Source organism: Taeniopygia guttata, chromosome 3 (genome assembly GCF_048771995.1).
Source record: "Taeniopygia guttata chromosome 3, bTaeGut7.mat, whole genome shotgun sequence".
Taxonomy (NCBI): Eukaryota; Metazoa; Chordata; class Aves; order Passeriformes; family Estrildidae; genus Taeniopygia; species Taeniopygia guttata.
The window spans coordinates 110244476-110266926 of NC_133027.1; the positions used below are offsets into that span (position 1 = coordinate 110244476).

The 22451-nt window shown below is 43.8% G+C and overlaps 1 long non-coding RNA gene across 4 annotated transcripts in view; it reads left to right on the plus strand.

Moving 5' to 3' along the window:
• Positions 1-22451, plus strand: part of LOC115494539 (uncharacterized) — a 118280-nt gene that overhangs the window by 68572 nt on the left and 27257 nt on the right. For 2 of the 4 annotated variants that reach the window (XR_012055345.1, XR_012055347.1), the window contains 3 exons: positions 6785-6899; positions 8863-9423; positions 17011-17065. This is a non-coding gene — a long non-coding RNA (uncharacterized lncRNA). Of the gene's footprint in view, positions 1-6784; positions 6900-7253; positions 8835-8862; positions 9424-17010; positions 17066-22451 lie in introns of those variants that run through there. The other 2 variants (XR_012055346.1, XR_012055348.1) reach the window with 2 other exon arrangements.

Here is a 22451-nt window from a genome sequence, read left to right on the forward strand (position 1 = left end):
TCTTACAGGATTTGCATTAACTTGTTTTAGCCTTTCATGTTGCTTTTCTGGAACTTAGTTTGCTTTGCAATACATCATCTGCCAGGTTGTCTAAAATATACTGAAGGAAACAACACTAATGGCCCCCCAGATGTGACAACAAAAGAAGAGAAAATAAAACAATTCACTTAAAGGAGAGAAAACAAGGTGGAGAAAGGAGAAAGACTTGGATATTTTGTCAGATATATTTGGTTAGGATTTTTTTTTCAAATAGCTTTTTGGTTTAATAGTCTTTGGTTAAAAGGAAAAAAACTTTTATTAAGAATACTGCTTCAACTTATTTTCTGTAAAATGAATATTTACACAGAAAAAGTACAGCTTCTACTTTGCATACTAATTTTGACTGCTTAGCTTTTCTCCTTTTAGTTTTTTAAATGAAATTATACCTGGATCCCTGTAATCCTAAATTCAACATGAAGAAGGAATCTGAATGCTACTGTAGATCTGCCTGCTGATGTCCAAACCATCTTATACAATTTCCAAAATATCTTATGCAATAGATGACCTGGAGAGAAGGCACATTTTCTTCCAGGAAAGAAAAAGGAATAAAGGGCAAGCTTTTCTCCCTCCCTGTTCCAGGAGAAAAGGTGGAATATGGAGGCTCAAAGGCCTGCCACTGGAGCTACAACACTTCAACCCTGGAGGGGCAGAAAGAATCAAGGAGAAATACCCCTCTAAGGTTAGGGTGAGAAAGCCTCCCTCCCATAGGCCTCTGTGGGCACAGGTTAATGTTTTAAGTTTCTTTGGTTTACTTAGTTGATGTCACCCCTGTTCAACCCTTTTCACCATGTTTGTATTCCCCCAGAATGTTCTCCCCTCTCCTGATCCCCACTGGCTGCAGTTTGTCACAGTGTTCTGCCCCTGTTATCCCATTGATTCCCCTAGTTTGCTGCCCCTCCCCTGCACCACTTTTCTCTCTTCCCATTGGTACCTGACCCTCAGAGCCAGCCCTTTATCCCTATATTTAACCCTGTGTCTTCCCCCAAGCTGCATCTTTGTCCCCAGACCCTCTTTGGGCCAATGAATAAATGGTTTTGGGATTTCCAAACAAAGACCTGTCCCTTGGTTCCTTCGTCAGCTCTTTTAACAACTGTGCTCTGGGCCCTGAAAGCACAAGTTGCTCTCTGGGATTTGTTGAAGCACACCACTTCAATGGAACAGTCAAAATCTAAAGGCATCAGTAAGAAAATTTTTTTAAAATTTTAAAAATCTTACTGTATTTAAGTAACATGCTGGGCTTTGGCGACTTGTTTCACGACGTGTTGAGTTTTGTTGCTTTGGCATGGAATGGTTTCTATTCTGGAATTGCACTTTGCTGTGGGGCATGTTGGTAGAACAGGAATGGGATTTGTCTCTCCTCTGGGAAAATTTTGCCACAGCTCCTGTCATTATTGTAGGGAATTGTAGGGGTGCCCACTCCAGTCATGTCCCCGCTGTCGCAGCCACCATTCCAGGATATTCCCATCACAGGTTGGACACGGCTCCACGTTTGCCAAGGAGTTTGTTTTGTTGTATTTTTCTAATGGGGCCATGTGTAAAAGGCACCAGGCAACTGCAGCCCATCTTCCAGGGTGAGCATTCCCTTCCTGGGGACATAAGAGCCCGGACCGGGAGAAGCAGTGGGATGTACATTGCTTGTAGCACTGTGCTTGAATCAAAACCTTGAGACCAGAAGTGTGAAGCAGGTTCTGTCCATGCTTTCCTTAGGAGAGAATTTTTCCCTTATTGAACTGCTCCACACCTTTGCAGACCTGTTCTGGCCAGCAGCCTGCTGCTTTCTCATTAACAAGATGCATTTTCAAAGGGCTGCACTACAACGAGCACAAGGAAGCTCTAAAGCCTTAACCAGAGGCCATGAAATTTTGTGTTACATCTTTTTTTTTTTTAATTACTGTGTAGAGAGAAATGCATTAAAACTCAAAGCAACAGTGATAGAATGATCCTGGGTGACTAGGCTGAATCAATGGGTAAGCTGTTCCTGTAAGATTAAAAAAGGTGTTAAAATAGTCAAGCTTTGTGCTGCTTTGAAGCTCACAGGCATGACATTTTTGGTGGTTTTATTACATTTTGTGTGTGTTGGAGTCAAGTAGACAGTGTCAAATTCTGATAAAACAAATTTCAACATCCTAAAGTCAAATGATTATATAAGACAATATGTACAAACTGTGGGTGGGTTTGGTTTTTTTTTTATTTTCATTCAGTCAGGGTATTTTTAAGCTGAGAATTTAACCATGTGTGTCACTGCAATTTAGAAACAAGCTGAGGTAGGTAGGAGTGAACTCAAAATTATTGGAAAAGATGAAAACCACTTATATTTCCAATGAGCTGTATATGCTGGACAGCCTGTATGTCCATCTGAAGGCATTTTGCTGTAGTATTCTTCATGTTTTCTGCACTTTGATGAAAAAAATCAAATTATTTTGATACTCCGTTTCAGGTGAGGAATTGTCTTTTCAAGGTAGTGCAATTTCAGCGTAACTGCCAAATGTAATGTTCTATCATTGTCTTCCTTAGGGAAATCTGCTCTTGCGTAAATTAGTTCTGTGATGCATCATCTGTAAGTATTTCAAAACAAAAAGCTCATCTTGAAGTGTTTGGCTTCTGCACTGTATCTTTCTGAGCTCTCACCATAGCAGGATCTGAACCCCTTCCAGCAGCACTTTAAACACCGTGACAAACATCTGCCATGTTTTGTTTGCTTTTGCATCCTCCCCTCTGGGGAAAAGGCAAGTGCAGTGACATGGCTGATTTTGGTCAGGTTTGTCTGTATGAGACTGGTTTGGGTTTTTTATACAAGATGCATTCTTCTGAATTCCAGTGAGAAAAGGCAAGGAGGAATAAATGCACAGAGCTCTTGGAGTGGCAGGCAGAAATATTTGTGAAGTGTGGCTGGGTGGTGCTCACCTTCCTCACACTAAGCTGGGGGAACGGCTGATCATACTGGGATTTTTTGGTATGGGAGAGAAAAGCAGAGCTGAGAGCAAAGGGAAGGTGTGCTCATTGCTGGATTGCAGGAAGTGGAGTGAGACCTGGTTGGATTCCAGCCTCGAGTCCAGGACTGTCCCTTGGAACACAGGAGCACCCCTGGACACGGCAGGGGATGAGTAGAAGAGTCACTTTTGGAAACTGTGGTGTCAGAGCTCTGGGCTTGGATTCACACTTATTCACAGGTTGTCCAAAGTGAGATGTTTCTGGTTGAGAGATGGCAAACACGACGCTATTCTGGGACTGCTGGTCCTTGTGCTAGAAGGAATTCAGCTTTGAGAGAGCCTGGAAATCCAACTCTGATGTGCAATCCTTCTGCTGGCTCAGGTCTCAGGAGCTGGATTTCATCTGTATTGCTAACTGTGGTGATCTCCAGAATCTGTGTATTTATTACCAGCGCTGCTGTTCCAAAACAGACTGATTTTGAGTTGGAATTTAGCAGCATCAAACAGACCAGGTGGAGACACAAATAGTTAAATTTTTCTGAAAATCCAATTTGCCATAGGACAGAGGAGTTTTGATAATTGATATTAAACCACTGTTGGGTATTTGCCCTCCATGAGAGGTGGCCAGGCCTACAATGGCTGGGAATGGGAAGCCTTGGGAAGCCCTGGCTGTTCTCACCTCCACCAGCCTGTCTGGCACAGGACTCAGTGCTCCAGCTCTCAGACTGTCAGTCAACCACTGGCTTTGCTGTCCTGTAAAACAGCACGGTGCACAAACTCATCTGGACTCATTCCTAAATCCAAAGCTGCTCTGCTTTACAGAATAAACTGGATACAAATTACAAACATCCTTTGTCCTTTTCAAAACCTAACGCACAGCCGCTGGTACTCACTAGTCCTGGAATAAATACTCCAGACTTCAGACCAGCATTTTCTGAACAGTTTACAAAAAAGGCAGTGTACTATGTAAAACAGCTCTTTAGTTCCTAAAACTGGGAGATCCCAGCTTCTTAAATTTTCTGTACAACATCCAAAGCAAATATTGTCTCTGGATCGTAAATTTTATTAATATCTTGAATTTGCTTTTTTTTTTATTTCTCAAAAAGCATGCAATGACTGGCAGGCTGGGGATGATTGGATAGCAGACTGCATCAGAAACATTTTGAGGAAGAATGCAAATGGTTTTGGATAGAGAAATGAGGAAGAGGCTCCCAAGGGCAGGCAACCTTCATAGACAGGGAGGAGAGGAGTGAATAAAAAGTTATGCAGGCAAAAGCAAAATCTGAAATCCAACTTAGCATAAGATTAGCAAAAATATCTGCATTTACATCACCTGGAATGATGGTTGGCAGCTGGCAGTCCTCTCCATGGAGAGCAGGAAAGGTGCCCTGTCTTCAGCTATATGTTTCTAGGGGTGATTTATGATTTCCAGCTGAAGGGCACATGCTGAGCTTTAACTTGCTCCTGTGGAGTGACTCCTGCTGCTTCCTAAATGCTTTAGTGTCTATTGCAGAGCTTCCCAGGCTGCTCTATAAACAATAAATGGTTAAAATCCAGTGAGGAAGGAAATGGCTGGTTAACTAATAATCCTAGTGAAAATTGGCCCTTGATGAAGTGCAGACTCTGAGCTGCCTGTGATGGGCACCAAGTTTTCTTTCAAACCATATGCTTTTTATTTCTGCTGGTGTTGGCTACTGCAGAGTCTGATTCTGCAGTCAGGGGCTGTTTGGCACCAACTGCTGCATGGACAGACTCAGCCTTCAAAAGGCGGTGGTTTATGTTGTTTCTTTTCTTTTTTTAATCTGTGCTAGTGGAAAAAGAAGTTAAACTTGCAAAATGAAAACAGTGAGAAGAGAATGATGTGTCTGTTGATCATGATTATGCTATGAGAAGCACACTGGCATAATGAATGGAGAATTGCTAACTATGCTGTGGTCTGTTTTCACATGTTTATGACAATTAGGTACAGAAGTGGGCAGATTGTCACTGATTTTAGGAAAGCCCCTGAACAGGCACAAAGGAGCTGAAATGCTGGCAGGAAGCAGTTCATCCTTTGCAGCCCACCTCTGCATTTCCAGCAGGATTAAATTCACCCATTAGCAGCAAATGCACAGTGTGGAGCTGCACTAGCAGTGTGCAGTCATTGTAATTTTTCATGGAAGCAAAGGAGGGAAGGCACTAAACTCCCAAAAGCCTCAAGCCCAGTAGGTACACTATCAGAAAGCTTTGTACAACTTAGCAGCCCTTCTGCATGTGCACAGAGTGTGAAGCCTTTCACCCAAATTTAGATTGTCTTTGCTTTGGTTTAGTGGTCCCAGGCAGATTCTTCATCACAAAACCTCCAGACTGTGGTCTGTTGGCAGGGTAACTTTGAGGGACAGCACTGGGAAGCCATTCTTCCACGGGATAAAACGGTTCCAGTTCTTTGATGTGATATTGAAAGGCAGATCCTTGTGCTGCCACTCAACCAACTTGAAGGCTGGGGACCTTGAGCCTGCAGCTCCCTGCACAACCACAGCCTAATTTCTGACATGTCAGTCCTGGACAGCCTCCCTTCACTCAACTTGAAATGCACTGTCCTGGCTTGTAAGGTAAGCATGTATTCTATTGCTATCTGTTGGAGGTTGGGCAGTTTTCTTCTCTCTTCCAAGAACAATGTCTCCCTCCAGGGAGATATCTTCTGTTAATGGGCCATTGAATACTCACTGCATGACTGGTAAAGTTACATCAGCCCATTGTGAGATGCTCCACCCAGAGGGAGGAGCCAAGCATCCCTACCTGCATAAAATCAGCACTTTTTGGGACACCAGAGCAGCTCTTCACTGGATTCCCAGAGGAGCAGCTTCTTCTCTGCTGGATCCCCAGAGGAAGACCAGACCCATCTACTGCATCACCAGAACTTCAGAGAAAACTCCACCCTTCTACAGATCACCTCTTCAGCAGCATTCCATCTGCCCCTCCAGGAGGAGCAGCCACCATTTCACTGGACTATTACCAACACCCTGACTCCTCAGGGTGTCAGGTTTCTGACTCTATCACTAGTTTTGTTTGTACTAATAACATTTTTTAAAATTTTTATTTAGTTTTTCTCCTAGTAAAGAACTGTTTTTCCCATTCCCATATCTTTGCCTGAGACCCTTTTAATTTTGAAATTGTGGTAATTTGGAGGGAGGGAGTTTACCTTTTCCATTTCACAGGAGGCTTTTGCCTTCCTTCACAGACTTCTGTCTTTTCAAACCAAGACATGCATGTTTTCTCCTTAAAAACCATTGAGCTGCCTGTTTTCAGTGATTCATGCAGGTACAACCCATGATCAGTCTCATGGATTTGGTCCAGGTTTTGTTGTACTAATTGCCATCCCAGGTGGCTATGAGTTAATTAGCAAGCTGTATGTTTCAGGGTGCACCACAGCCATGTGTAAACAAATCATTACTGAATAAAGAATGCACAGATAGGATGTATTTGATGGTTTGGCAAAAATACTTTGGTTTGACCAGGACAACTGGAATCCATATGTGGTTCTTTACATTAATGGCCTTCATCTAGATTTGTTTTTTGGAGATTTGGGAATAAGGAGCTATCTAAAGATTAGATATTAGGAAGAGATTCACTGTGAGGATGGTGAAGCACTGAAACAGGTTGCCCCAGAGAAGTTGTGAATGCCCCATCTGTCGCCATCAAGGCCGGGTTGGATGGAGCTCTGAGCAACATGGTTTAGTGGAAGATGTCCTTGTCCATAGCAGAGGGATGGAATGAGATAATCTTTAGGATCCCTTCTAACCCAGGCCATTCTATGATTTGAATTTCATTTTCAGACCAGCCTGTGATTTGTGAGTTTGGATGATTTTCCCTCTTTCCTTGCTCAAAGGAAACCTGTTTGTGTTTGGACATCTGGGGAAGATGACACAACGCCAGCGAGATCTCCTGTTGGTAAGGCACCACTGATATCTTCTGGTCTTGAGCAGCAATCCAGTGACTCCCAACTATTTTCTCCTTGTGTGTCACCCCCAAAGTTTGCCTCAGCATGCAGGTGGCCCCAGCACAACGAAGGACAGAGGAAGGCAGTCAGAGCCCAGGTGATGGGGGGGATAGAATGAGGGTTCTGTGTCACCACTAAGAAGGAAGCCAAGCATGTGCTCTTCTCTCCTACCACCGAACCTCCAAGTCCCTTCTCTCTGGGGTGCCTGTCCCCTGCATGGTTATGTCCAGGCCTGAATCTCTTGGTTTTCCATTCCTCTGCTCTTTCTGTAATAAATCACTTTGTTTTTCATCCTTCCCTTGCAGGGCAGTGCTGCTACGAGGGAGAAAGAGTGGGATGGGGGTGGCAGAGAGGATCAGCAGGATGCAGCTCTTAGGGACAGTTTGGCATCTTACTACCCATGGACACCCACCTCAGTGGGGTCAGGAGATCCCTGTGGTTGGGCAGGTGTATGCCATGGCAATTGCATCCATCCCATCCCTGAAGCCAGGTTCCTGTGACTGTAGCCTCACATTTAATTTCCAAAGAACTACCGAGGATTTTCTAGTGTTAAATTCTATCTTGCTGATGGGTTTGTTGAGTCAGTGCCCCACTCAGCCTCAACCTGAAACACAGCTTGGGACTATGAGCCTTCAACTTGAGTTTGTTCTGCCACTGGAGTCATCATTTACTTCAGCCTAATTTTTCTAAATTCATATCCATCCTCTCAACACAGACAGACCTCAGAGAGATTTTCATGCATTTACATGAAAAAGCCAAAGTTCCCTTTCCTTGTTCACATTATGCAGCATTGCCCTTCTCAGTACCTTGTCCTGTTTCAGAGCTGTCATGCAAATAAAACCAACTTAAAAAAAAAAAATCGTTAAAAAGTGTGCATCCTGTCAACCTTGTTTCTCCTTCTCGTGCTGTATGTGCAGGAAGAAATCCCTTCTCCTTCCTGCCTTCCTATTTCAGATGTTTACACTTCTTTCCTAACTGTGATACAGTATGTTTAGGGTTCCCCAGTTGCCCAGGAAACCAATCCTGACTCCCTTTTTCCCGACATGTAGTATTCACTATTCCATGAAGCTACTGTTTCCTGAAGTGTTTTATTTTGGGTTTTTTCTCTCAGCTACTCCAGAAGTGGGAATTCTCCTTTTCAGTCCCTGTACTGGAGCACCCCCTTTCCTTTACCTACCTGAGTCTGTCTGGATGAAGCAGTCATTGCATTTTCTACCTCCATCACTGCAGTTTCTGACTGAATTTAGCAGTATTTATTTTGATTATGTGAGTGTACTGAACAGTCATCCTTCTGCAAGGCATTCTGCATGGATTCCCATGGGATTGCCATGCTGGCCACGGAACAGAGATCCTCTTTGGCAGACACTAATGATGGAGAAAGCAGACCTGGCTCTGGGGTTGGTGGTGGGTAGTCACTGGAGGCAGGGGGTGTCAGGAGGAAGGATCATTTGTCTCTCCTCTTGGCTCAAGTGCATGGCACTTGTTATTGCTCTCCTGGGCAACAACCATAAAGCCAACTCAGACACTCTCCCAGAAGGAGAAAACCACCAGAAAATGAAACCAAAACAATCAACCCTAAAAATTATCCCAGGATATATGATGGGGGAGAGATTTAAAGAGTAAAAGATAGGGTGTCCCTGAGGAACAAGGAGTTTGTTCTTGCTGCAGCTGGAACTCTTTGCCAGGGAATGTGGATGTTGGTGTGACTGTGGTGGGGAGTTTGCACAAATCACAAGAGGAGTGAGCAAGAGACACTGGAGCAGGTATGGAAGGATAACTCAAGGATTTTGCCTGTAATCCTCTCATGTCTGATATACAGAGACCCCTGATGGCCAAGAGACTGCCTTTTCCAAAATGAAATATGCCCTGGAGTAAGATCTCCAGTTTGTGGTAAAAATAATTATTATTTCACAGGCCCATGGAAAAGCACCTGCCTGGGTAGCAGGAGACTGGCAAATCACAGATACAAAAATGGATGTGACAGCTTCTGTGCAGAATATCCACTGGTGAAGTTAAGTTGCCCCGTCTTCCCTTTTTCCTTGTATAACTTTGTATTATCTTGATTTTTAGTGACACATAGAAGGTAAAATGGTCTAAATCTTAATGATTCATGGGGTGGGGACTGTTTGTCAGTTTCAATAAATCTGTTAGCCTCTTTGACAGTGAGGAGGAAAGAGCTGTTTTGAATTCATGGTATGTTTTTAAATTTTCTTTCAAAGACTACTGTTTTTTTCTCTCCTCTTATGTTTCTCAGAAGAAACCAGCCTGCCAAACTGCTCCAGGAAGCTCTTCTGAGATAGAGACAACCATCTCTGTGTACGGTCTGTACTTGTGAAGCAGAGCACAAAGCCCTTTTTCCATTTAATCCATATTAATTATCCCTCTGCAGCTCCTTGCTAGTTTCCACTCATCCCAGGCACCAGAAACTTGTGTGGCTGCATCTTGAACAAACCAGAGCCTTTCACTAACCACCTGGTAAGTCAACACTCCAAAAAGAAAAATAAATAGAAAGGTTTACTGCTGAAGGGTTGAAGCTTTCCACACTTGAAAACTGAATGCCGTGGGACGGATATTTTTAGGCGGATATTTTTAGTGCCATCAATATCTCTTGGAGTTGATATCTCCCAAGACAGATGGTTGTTTCCCACAGAACGTTGTCAAATGTTTGCTCAGCCAAGATCAATTTTGTTCCAAGTCCTTTCCCACCTTCTGGTGAAATACATTTCACTTGCCAGACAAAAAATTACAGAAACAGCACGAAACCTTGCCACCATAGAAGGTTCTCGTCCCCATGGCTGTCCGGTGTCCTTTAGCCGTGTGGCTGACGTCTCTCTTGGTGCTGAGGAAGAATAAAAGATGCACTTGTGGTGTGAGCACATCAGGGCTCAGGTCTGATGTCAGAAGCTGATTTCCTGTGACACCTGCACATCACTTCTCAGCCTGGCAAAGGGCTTCGCTGCCACGCTTTGCTCTTAGGCCTCCTGAGCTCTTAACCTGCACACCCCAAATTGATCCTGTAAGAAAATTAGGGGGAAGGAGGAGCAGAACTGGTGCTGAGGAGGGGGCACAGTGAGTCTGAGTTTGTGTCCATTGCTCAACAACTGCAGCTTTTCTTTTAATTACAAACCCATTTGAGTCTGGAGACGTGGAAGCTGTCTGTGGTGTCCGGCAGCGTGCATGGCTCTGTGCACATTTTCAGCTGAAATCAGTGGGGAGCAAAGGACTTTTCAAAGAGTGGTGTGGGATGTATTTATTTTCCTTTCCTGGATGGTTGCTATTTTTATCTGAGCCTAACTTGTCACAGTGTAAGGGACAGAGCTGGTTCTTTCCAATGTACCAGTTCCCTTATAATGCCTGATTGTTACAAGTGAGAAATTACAGCAGCCAGTGATAGCAGCAGTTTCTGAAATGTTATGATGATTCCTTCCTGTGACACTTATCTTCTTGTGGCTCTGTATTTGAAAATTGTTAATACATGGCTGTTTTCTAGCAAGGACTTGGCAATCCAGGCTCAGTAGGTTATCTCTCATTTTTATTGCTTCATACACAAAAATAATACTGATTTAGTTTTGTAATTCTAAATCCTTTTAAAAATGCTATGAAATCAAATTCAATCTTCTGCATACTGAAAGGTATATTGGATCATCCAGAATATTCTTTCCATGTTGATCCATAATCTTTACTATTAGAGATTCAGAGGCAGGTGAGGCTCTCATTGGAAGGGAAATCAATGCTATTACACCCGAAAATATTTTTCATCCTTAATTTAGTTGTCAGAGTCATCTATTCACACCCCCCTGACATCTTAAACAACTTCTATATTCTCAGACTGCTTTTGCAGAACAGGATTATAGTTGAAAGAAATGTGCAGGCCTTGGCATTGTTTGGGATTTGACTGGGATTTATTAATATTTCACTCCTGCCTTTTCCTTAGGATTACAGACCCTTCATCCTTAACTCATGTAGGAGGCATTTTCAGCCTCCTCCTGCCAAATGAGCATCTTCACTGTTATCAGAGTACTGTGGATGCATAACCACGTATTTCATACATATATGCCAAACTTATCACTAAACTGTTAACCTGCAGGAATCACTTTCTGTCACCTGGCAAAGTCAAGTGGAAGAGTGGAAGCTTCGGTGTAAGGCCTGCTCTTACATGGACTTTTTTTTTTTTTTTTTTTTTTTTTTTTAATTGACAGCCTGTCAATGGAAACAAGGCTTGCAGTGTCATAGAGACTTCTGGGAGGGTGCAGATGTGAGGATAATCAATCATTTGGCCTGCAAGTGGGTTTGGGACAACCCAATCCCTATCCTCTTGTGCAAAGCCTTCTTGTGCAAAGAGAAATAAGGGGAATGCAACAATTTCATATATAAAAATCTGGGAAAGAAAAACCTGAAACATACAGAAGCTTTGTGTGTTTGTGTAAAATGGTGGTTTTTATTAAGCCTTATTTTATCTATGTCATAGAATCACAGAATGGTTTGGAATGGATCTTAAGGACCATCCAGTTCCAACTCCCCTGCCATGAGCAGGGACACTTTTCACTAAACCAGGTTGCTCCAAGCCCCATCCAGCCTGGCCTTGAACACTTCCAGAGATGGGGCAGCCACAGCTTCTCTGGGCAACCTGTGCCAGGGTCTCACCACCCTCAGAAGGAAGAATTCCTCCCTAATATTTAATCTGACCCTGCCCTCTAATAGTTGAAGCCATTCCCTTTTGTCCTGTCACTACATGCCCAAGTCAGCAGTTGGCTTCTCTCCTTCTCTTTTGGGGAGCTTTCTGATCTACTTTAAACTGTAAGGAGAAAAAAAAAAGCCCTCTTCCTTTCTCATTAATATTCATGTGCAAAGGCCAAGATCCTGTTCTTACATCTTTGCTTGGGAGTTTGTCTCCCAGATACATTAATTCGTGGAATGTTATTATTGTTAAGGTACAAATTAAGCTGCCTATCCTGTAAAGGATCCCCCCTGCCTGAAGCAAAACAGAACAGTTAATGCATTTTTTATAAACAATGCTATTAAGGATGCATAAAAGATGTTGTAAATATTAAAGTGAGACTGTAACTTTTTTTTCTTTACTCCATAAAGCATAAGAGAAAAATCTACACATCAAATTCCTTCTGATGCAAATTAAGCCATATTCTTTTATTTCAAATGCTTTGTCCATTTCTTTTACTATGGTATTACAGTTTCTTCTGGAGCTCTGTAACAGCCTTGCTAGGATGTTCAAAAATGTGGCAAGTTCAATTACAGAACCATGCAATAGTACAGCTATAAAAACACTTGAATGTGAACAGAGCAAGAACAGAGGACATACATGAATATTTCAAGACATGTTGAGGTCTCCTAAAGCTGCTCCCTGGCCAAGGCAGGTTTGACACAGAGCTCAGGGCTTTATTTGTGGGACTCCTGTGAGCAGTGTTGGCCCAAGGCTGGGTGCATGCACCTCCCAGGCACATTGCCTGCTAGGCTGTTATCCCACTTAGTGGCTGCTCTCCCATCCCACAAGGTGATTTTCTTGCAGGATATTGGTGAAGCAAGCCAAGGCTTGATGTGTTACTTCAGTTAGCAGTGAATGTGCTTCCACATTGCTTAGTCAGGTGGTCAAACGTGTGCCCTTGCCTTAACTGCATTACACCAGGGACAGGTTTCACGTTGACATCATCTGAATTCATGCCTCAAATATAGATGCCTGTCTAGTACAGCCAGCTTCCCAGTGTGAATGCTCTACATCGCTCTTCTAACTTACACAATCACAGAATCATTTGGGTTGGAAACCTAAGATCTTCAAGTCCAACCATTACCCAGCACGGCTACGCTCACCACCAACTCACGTCCCCAGGCGCAACATCTAAGTGGCTTTTACATACCTCCAGGGTTGGTGACTCCACCCCTTCTCTGGGCATCCTGTTCCAGTGAAGAAATTTTTCCTAGCATCCAATCTAAAGATCCCCTGGTGCAACTTGAAGCCATTTCTTCTTGTGCTATCACTTGTTACTTGGGAGAAGACAACCACAACAACTCTGTGTCTTCCTCTTAACTTGGGCACATGAGATAATGTGAAGAAGACCCTCCCTGTCCCTGCTTGTGGGACCATCTCAAGTTTCCCTAAGTCCTTAACAGCAGTCACAGGAGTGACTTTTATCTTCTCTGCTGTCAATACACAGGTGTGCACAATGCCCCTACTCATTGTCCATCCACTTCCCCGTCAGCCCAACACTGGCCTGACTGAAGGCAAAAATAAAATTTTATTGCCTTCCAAAGAAGTAGGGTTCAAGCCAAACTTTTGAGTTGGAATCACATGAAAAAAATATCCTTTTAAACATATTTTGATGGCAACAAGAAAAAAAGATTATTTGCCAAAGCAGCATGGCACTTCCCCCAACTAGACAGGGATAACATTTACAGTGAGCCTTTGAGAAGGAGTCCACTGTGAAATCCTCTGTTCCTGCCATCCAACCCTGCTCTCTGACCCTCTATTTCTATGCCACATTTTGCTCTGCTTTTCAAATGGTGCTTTATTGTGAAAATAAGGAAAAATCTGTCCCCACTTAATTATTTAAGTCACAGCAGTTGTTAAATGCATACCTCACTCTGACTGGAGGGTCCAGCTTTTTAAGTTGATTTCTGTACCCAGAAGAACCTCCTCATTCCTTTCATCAACTTTTTTCCCTGGTTTTGATGTTAGTCTTGCTTTGTGAGACTGAAGCACTCAAGAGTAAAGGCAGCTGAAGTTGCCAGCACGTGCCTTAAGAGTGTCTGCTGCTCTCTGCAAAGCAGAGATTTAATAATGAAGGTCAACCCAGAAATTTAATGATTAATCTTTATCTTCTACAGAATAAACAACTCTTCTTTAGAATATAGAACCGTAAGAATTATTTTCATGTGTATTTAAAAAAATTACATTTTTATGAAACAAAACCATTACTCTGGCCATCATTTTTACTAAATAGATCTCAGTATTTAATCTCTTTTTTATTGAAAAAAAATATAAGGCAATTAATTGCTTTAGCGTACTGGCAATTATTTTGTGAGAACATTCTCACCTGTGCTGTATCTGCCAATGTACTGGAATAAAATTTTCCCTAGGAAAGTGAAAAAAGGCCCAGAAAGCTTGACACGGACTTTCTTTTTTCTTTTTCTCTGTTGTAGTTTCTTATAGATATATAATTTGGTGATGAAATGCATTTACCATCAGTACTATGCTCAATTTAACAGTCAGCTTTTTCTTGCAGAAAACCTGTAGCTCCTTTCTCCCTGAGCTCCTTGCTGCCTGTAGCTGGGAAAGCTTTTCCCATGGCTCCCAATTAGCTGCCTACCCAAGCTGTCTTCTCCAACTGGATTAGATATCCAAGATTCCCTTCATATGTCCCTCTGCTGCCTGCTACACTTCCATTTGCATTTCCAGCAATATCCTTTACAAGTGATCTGCCACGTGGTTGTGCCACAGGAAGGTTTGCTGGATCTGCAAGCCCATTGAAAGGCTGCAGGGGTGTATTGGTTTTACATGGCCTGGTTTTTGGTAGTAGGGGGGCAACAGAGGTGGCTCCTGTGAAAAGCTGCTGGAGGCTTCCCACTATGTCCAGCAGAACCAGTCCCTGATAGTTCTGAAGATGGACATGCTTCTGGCCAAACCTGGGCCGAGTAGAGAGGTTGGTAATGCCTCTGTGATGACATATTTAAGAAGAAAAATAAAACAAAGGGCACATAGTTTTTCTTCTAGTCAGAGAAGAGGTGAAGGTGAGAATATGTGAGGGAAATAACATGGTGACACTGAGGTCAATAGAGAAGGAGGGGCAGGAGGGCTCCAGACACTGGAGCTGAGATTCCTCTGCAGGCTGTGGTGAGACCATGGTGAAGGCCATGTGAAGGGGATGCAGAGATCCACCTGCAGCTTGTGGGGATCCACCCATGGAGGAGGTGCCCACACCAGAGCAGGTGGGTGCCTGGAGGAGGCTGTGATCCAGTGGGAGACCTGGTGGAGAGAGAGGGCCCTGCTTCCAGTCTGGACTTGGAGGGCTGCACCCCATGGGAAGAGACCCACATTGCAGCAGTTTTGGGAGGATTGTGTGCCCGTGGGAGGGACTCACATTTGCAGCAGGTGAGGTTTGGCTGCTGCTCATGAGAGGGAAGTTCACAGAGAACTGTCTCCTGTGGGAGAGAGCCCACACTCCCACAGCCTCACAGGGGAAGGACATTGAGATGCTTGAGTACATCCAGATGAGGGCAACAAGGCTGGTGAGGGGCTTGGAACAAGCCCTACGAGGAACGTTTGACAGAGTTGGGGTTGATCAGCCTGGAGAAGAGGAGGCTCAGAGGTGACCTCCTTGCTCTCTACAGCTTCCTGAAGGGAGGCTGCAGACAGGTTGGGGTTGGTCTCTTCCACCAGGCAGCAACTGGCAGAACAAGAGGACACAGACTCAGCTACGTCAGGGAAGGTTTAGGTTGGATATTAGGAAAAAAAAAAAATCACAGAAAGAATAATAAAATACTGGAATTTTCTTCCTAGGAAGGTGGTGGAATCACCATCTCTGGATATGTTTAAAAAAAGACTGGACTTGGCACTTGGTGCTATAGTCTAGTTGTGGTGTTAGGGCATAGGTTGGACTTGATGATCTTAGAGGTCTCTTCCAACCTCATTATTTTGTGATTCTGTGTGATTCTGTGACTCCTCTCCCAGAACAGCAGAAGGAAATCTCAGTGATGAACTGGCCAAAATCCCCATGCCCTGTCTCCCTGCTCTGTCAGTACGAAGGCAAGAGGGGCTGGGGGGGAAAAGGTGTTTTAAGGCTTTATTTTACTTCTCATTATCCTCCTCTGATTCTGAAGCCAAAGCTTCTGCAACTTCTGATTGTTCCCAGGGCAGAGAGATGCTTGTGCAGTCTGTGGATGAGAGGGATTTCCCACAGCATAGCAGTACATGGCTGCAGTGCTGGGGCCAGGGCAGAGCTGAGTGAGGTGTTGTCTTCCCCACTGGGCTGCACGTCAGTGTCAAGGTTCACAGGGAAAAAAAAATAAAGGAAAAAATTTCTTACATTTCTACCACCATGTTTCTTTTTTTTTTTTTTTTTTTGTTATTTAAGTCTTGTGGGCAGAAACTTACTACTGAAAACTTATTTCTAGACAAAATCTGGTAATGAGCTCCCACTTAGCTGATGATCAGTTTCCAAAAAATAATTGCTCTGAAATTAATGATGCAGGGTGTTTTTATCTTTGTTTAATCATGCTATCTTTATACCAAGGTACACCAGAATTATCAGATCAACTCTAATAGGATCATTTGCTGTAATTTGAGATCATAATTCTCAGACTAAACTGAAAGCATTATCTTAAACCTGCAGCAAAGGCAGCTTCAAGCTTGTTGCACTTGATGCTCCCTGTGTAACAGCATTTTTGTCCCTGTTACTTTGAAATGTTTGAGCTTTTAAATATATTTGGAATGCCAAGGAAAATACCTAAGGAGGAAAATTAGCTTTGCACTGGGTGATTCTGCTGCATGTTTTAAATATTTCCACGGAATTTGGATTGTAAATAAGACAGGGGTGTGGGAAACAACTGTGTGTCTTCAGCTCTTGCAGAATCCAGAACCAAGTCCGAGCTCTCAGCAGTTCGTGAGCTGAGCACTGGTAAATTGAGCAAATCTCTTGTCTGATGGGCTGATCAGAGCAGACTGAATTAGGAGCTTTAAAAATAAAACCCCCTTCGGTCCAGTTCCTCTGGATCTGGTGGCTGTCCCTTAGATCCCTCTGTGCCTGTGACCTGTAGGAATGACATCTGTCTGAAGTGAGTGCCTGCTCTGGAAGGCAGAGGAGGATTTTTCTTTGCACTCAGGAGTGTCCCATGCTGTAAGGACTTCATTGGTCTAGTTCCTGTTTAACGTGACTGGTGTATAAAAACGAGTTTTGGTGCTTTTAGTGGTTTTTCTTAAGGAAAAGGAATTTTCAATCTCATCCACTTTAAAAATTCAGGCCACTGCAGGGTCCAGGTATCACCCTATCAGTGTTCATTAACAGCTAATAAAAACCATTAGGTACTGAAGTACTCTGCTTTTGTCTTTTGCAGAGATCACTTAGCTGCAGATAACCGGGGAGATGCCTGAGAAAAGGAGCAATTACAGGTAATCAATAACCCTCAAATGGCAGCAATTAAAATTCTGAAAAAAATATTAAAAAGAAAGCAGGCAAGGCAAATCATTCCATCAACCATTCAGAGAGGTTTTGCAGATCTCATCTTGAAGAAAGGAGGAGTTTTTAATTAAATCGTCATCTGAGAATGCCATTAATCCTTCATGTGTGACAATTTAGAGTACAAGAAACAGCTTCAAATGGCCATAATCATAAAATATGTGTTTGTTTCCCCCAAAAATGACCCCCTTACCTGGCTATGTAAAAGAGATGATTCTGCTGAAATGATACAGGAGAGCTGTCTGTTTTTAAATTATCGAATTCCCATCCCCTTTAGCTGACACAATTTAGTGCAGTAACATATGCATTTGTTTCCAAATAGAGATGTCTGTAGACAACGTTTTCAGTATAACTTTGTCTCCTGCCCCAAGAAGACAAAACCCACGGATTATGATTCAGCAGGGCTTGTGTTTCCATGATATGATGAACTCGAGCAGCTTGACTTAGGGATTGCCTTTCCTCAGATCTAACTAGGGCACAAATTCCATTTTTAGTGATTCTTTTGGAAGCTCAGTCCTGGGGCCAGTGTCTTGAAGGGGCAGCAGAGGTGGGTACCCTTGAAGAGGTCACCTGCTGCTTTCAGAAGCAATGGCTGGTTTGGGTCAGCACCTCTCAAAGATGCACGAGTGTCTGCTCCCACTCACTGAGGATGAGGAGGAGGAAGAAAAGGAGGGGATCCTGAATCATTCAGTAGCTGGCCCAGGCTAGGGGGAACTGGCAGTGGGAATGGACTTAGGGTTCTCCAATCTGCAGTGGCCTCAGCTTGGGGTACCTGTGAGTTTTTCCCTGGATGGGAGACATTTGTCATCTCTGCAGAGCCTGAAAACTCACCCATGTTGCAGGGAGCAAGCCTGAAGGGGTAGGGTTTTGTTTTGTTTTTCTTTTTATTGTGTGATGTTGTTTAGAGGGGATTTTTTTAGAGTTTTTCCTTTTGTGGTGGTAGAATTGATGGTTTATTGAACTGGAGGACATTGACTGCTTTGTCTGGGGCTTGGGAGAATAGGAGTGGTTTGCTGAAAAATGTGATTGCAACCTTCTGTGTGAGAAAAGCAGCAAGACTCAGCTCTGCCAGGGCTTTTTGTAACTGTAAGCATTGTGGTGGTGATGTTCAGGTTGGTGCTGGAGTTGTGCTGCAGGAGGCTGTGGCAAGTGGGGGTGGCTCAGGTGGAGGACTGTGCTCTCTGCCTCCCACCCCCAAGGCCCCTTTGGAGGCAGGCAGTGGGTTAAAGGTTTTTTCTCTTCTTGATTAAATATCTGCAGTTGTATTGAAGCTGGTGAAACTGCTCACAGGAGAGAGATTAAGTATTCATGCAGGCATTTGCAAGGTGAGCCGTTCGACCTTGCTCTGCCTGATTTCCTTGCCCGGCTGTACAGCAGAGAGCTGAACATGAGCCACCTGTGTCAGAAAGGAAGGATATTTGCTGTGTCTGTCTCTAGCCAGCTTGGGTATCAAAGATGGGTGCCTTTTGGGACACAGAGGCCGCTTTTTCTTGTAACCTGTACCTGAATTAGGTGTCTGGGGCAGCCTGAAGGAGACATTATGAATTGTCATGTCTGTCCCTTTACACTGACCTAATCTGGCAGCTCCTGGGCTTTGCCCAGGGAGCAGATCCTGTCAAGGAGCAGGCAGGGGTTACAAATCAAGTACATGCTACTCCTTTCCTTGTCCAGCTGCTCAATAACTTCAGAAACCTTTTCTGCAGTACCCATTGTGCTCAGGGCTTGAGCTGTGTGGCTGCTTCAAGGTACAGCCTTCACACCAAAATCAACACTCAATTGAACAGCCCAAAAGCTTTACATTCAATACATGTACTGGGGATGCCTTGCTGTGCATTCTCTGCTCCTTTAAACAGAAACCTGTGGATAATGTTTTTAAAAAATCAGATGTGTTAATTATCCCCTGGGAGAGACTAGATAGCTACCTAAGAGTAAGTTTAAAAAAAAAACAAGTTTTTTTTGTAACAACAGAGCCACAAATGAAACCTTGTAGCCACTTGCAATGATGGCTGTTTAATAAGGATAAAGAGGCATCATCTTGCCTCAGAATGCTTGCCCTGTAATGGATGCCACATCTGGGCCAGTGCTTGGTCTCTTGCAAGACATCTGGGCAAGAAAAAGCTCTGCAGTAAGGCCAGCCAGGCTGGAAGATGTTGGAGAGCAGCATTCTCAAAATCCAGATCATTCCCTTAAAAGAAAATTGCCCTCATCCTCCGCCAAGTACCCAGCACTGCACACATACAAATTGCAAAACATTTGTGCTTCTCCACTTCCTGCTTTGTCAGAGCACACGGCCTCTATACAAGCACTAAATTTTAAGTAGATGAGTTTTTCACTCCTTTGATTTGCACCTGCCTGAAGTACCATCAAATTGTACTGAAATTGTACTGTTGACTGTCCTGGGGCCTTTCCAAGGCTGATAAGGGGTGAAGAGCAGGATTCAGTTGATGTTGGGTCCTATATAATGCTTGTAGGCAAGAAAATGTCTTCTCTGCAGACCATGACCAGCAGTACTTAGAGAAAAAAACAGAAGGAAAACAGAAGATGCTGTTTCTTTTTATTTTTCTTTTCTGTAAGATTTCCATCAGAGCCTCTGCAGTTGCCAACCACGGAACATTCCACATTGGCATTTGCTGCTCCAACATACTTGCCTAGTTGTCCTCTGGTTTCTCCAGGGAAGCTCAGAAAGACCCAAGAAGTATCAAAAGGACGATGATATTTTCCAGTATGTGGGTTTCTATTTTTATAGAAAAATATCTATGGATGAAGCCCATCATCTCTGGATGAAGCTTTCCCACCCAGCAGGGATGAGCCGTGTGGCAAATTGTTTGTTAAACTGAATCTCGCATTCTGTGCTTCAGCAGGAGCCAAACAAGAGGTGCTACAATTACAACTTCATTCCCTGATCACCTGCCTCAGCATGGCAGCAATAAGCATCCAGAATTTATCACTGCATGGGCAATTAATCTTTAAACAGAAGTGGCATCTTAATTGTATCCACTAATAGTCAGCTTCAATCGAAAATCACTGTTAGTCATTCCAGCTAGACTGGCTGGGGCTCCCAGGTCCTGCCTTTGCTGGTTATGGGACTCAAATGAGATCATTGTGGTTTTATTTATGTATACAATCAACAAAAGGGGGAGGAGGGGGTTAGTGTCAGCCACATAAACTCTGGGGCATCTTTATCATTTGGCATTAAGCTGGGAAGACAGCACAGCTGGGATTTATGGGTTAGTGCATGTGGCTCCTTTTTATGGCTTTTGCATGTTTTAGGCAGAGCTGGGCTTGTGGATGGAAAAACTGATGGGAGGGAGGGTCTTGGGTTTTAATTTTGCAGTTCCTGTTTATGAGAGTAGCCATAAATTTCAAGGTGTTTTGTGGTAAGGCTGTAGCTTTCAATTATTGGTGTAGAGATGCAAATGTGAGCAAGCACATTGAGAGCAAATCCTATTCCAAAGCAAATGTTTGGGTGTGAGAGTCTGCAAAAATTGCTTGATGAATTCTGAATCTCTTCCCATTTTGTGGCAGACTGAGATTAAACCTGCAGGCTCTTGGGTTCAGCTCTGTTGCACAGAGAACTGAACTATCTCCCCTTCTCACAAGTCCTGAGGTTTTCCCTCTCTTGTGAGTACTTCTGGCTCTCAAGGTATAGCCACCCTCTCAGGGCACCTGGGCAGGAAATTCATGTGCAGGGTTTGAGCTGGGAATGCACAAGAGTAGCATAGAAGCAGGATAGGGCCAGCAGAACCTTTAAGGACAAGGTGAGATTTCCCTAATCTACAGAGGGACCTGTGCCTGCTCTTCCACCCCATTAAATCACACTGTGGATCAACAGCAGGCAAATTATTCTGGCTGCCAGTGGCTAGTTTGTGAGATTTTTCTTCATTACTGCTTCAGCTGAAGAGCTGCTGTGGAGGAAGAGGGATGCAACTAAATTTGTCTTCTGGACAATACTTACCCAGATATGTAAACCCTGCTTGCCAGATGCTGCTGCTGTCTTTTATATGGTACATTATGTGTTAAATGTTTACAGTTTTTCCCCAATGCCTATTACCTATATTAAATGGTGCTTTTCTACTCTAAACCAATCTGTGAGTGCCAACATCACCAAGAACATGGAGGTAAGGAAGAAGAAAGAGGGAGGACAGGGCAGGCCCAGATCCCTCCATCTTAAAACCTCTGACCCCCATGTACAAAATTAAACCCCCTTGTACAGCACTCAAAAATTCTTCCCTTTACTTTGTGACTACTTCTACTATAATATCTAAACTTTTGTGACTTCTTGTTCTTCCTGCAAGGTTGGTAAATCATTCCATGGTTCAAACCCAAAATCACAGCTGTTTCCAGCTGCCTGCCAGGGTCTCAAATGCTTCTGACCTGGGCCTGGAACCTCCAAAAATGTCTGAGGGACATTTTGAGTTCCGACACTGGGGGACACAGCCAGCCTCAGCAGGAGGTGGGCAAATCTCAGCTCCTAAGTCCCACAGAAACCTCATGTCCTTTCATGTCTCAAGTAAGACTTTATCACAGAGCTCTGGAACCCTCTCCCTTGCTGCTGTATAGACCTCCAGGATCAGGAAAGGAAAATGTTTCTGTAGCACCCTCAAGGCTCAAGAGAAGCTGCTTCACCCTGCTGTGGGTGTGCAAACACTGACGTGCACTGTCTGGACTCTTCCCAGCTGGGGCTTCCTGCTGGTGCTCCTGCACGGCTGGGAAATGAAAAGCACTTGCACCAAGTAAATAAATCTGCTCTGAGATTTCCTCCTTTCTCTGCCTGCCAGCATCTCTGAGGACAGGTGATGTTTAATAGCTCTGTTCTCTGCTATTAACTTCACCACTGCTTTTGTGTGGTGTTTTTTTGCATGTGTGTTTGTGAGCTCCATTTTTGTTGGAAGAAACTCCTTTCCTTGCTCCTTGTTGCTCCTTGCATCTGCACTTCCTTAGAACTGAGCATGTGTCCTCCCTTCCTGCTTTTCCTTCTTTTCCCTCTACTTCTGAATGACTTGATACAGCACCCAGCTCCCTGTCCTGGGCACAAACAGGGCTCTGTCCAGCCTGATCTCGTGGAAAAGTGTCCCTGCTTATTGGAAGTGGGCTGGACTGGAGGGCCTTTAAAGGTCCCTTCCCTTGTAGGATTCTATGGCTGCTGGACCCCAGACACTTGGCCCAGTGGGGTTTTACTTGCAATATCCACAGGTTTTCAGACTTGGGGCTAAGGTTCAACTGCTGGTGCTTTTTCAAAACCGACTAGATGAAGGTGTGATGCTACATAAAAGGCGAAAAAATTCCATTCCTTATTTGCATGTTTCTGATGCCAGACAC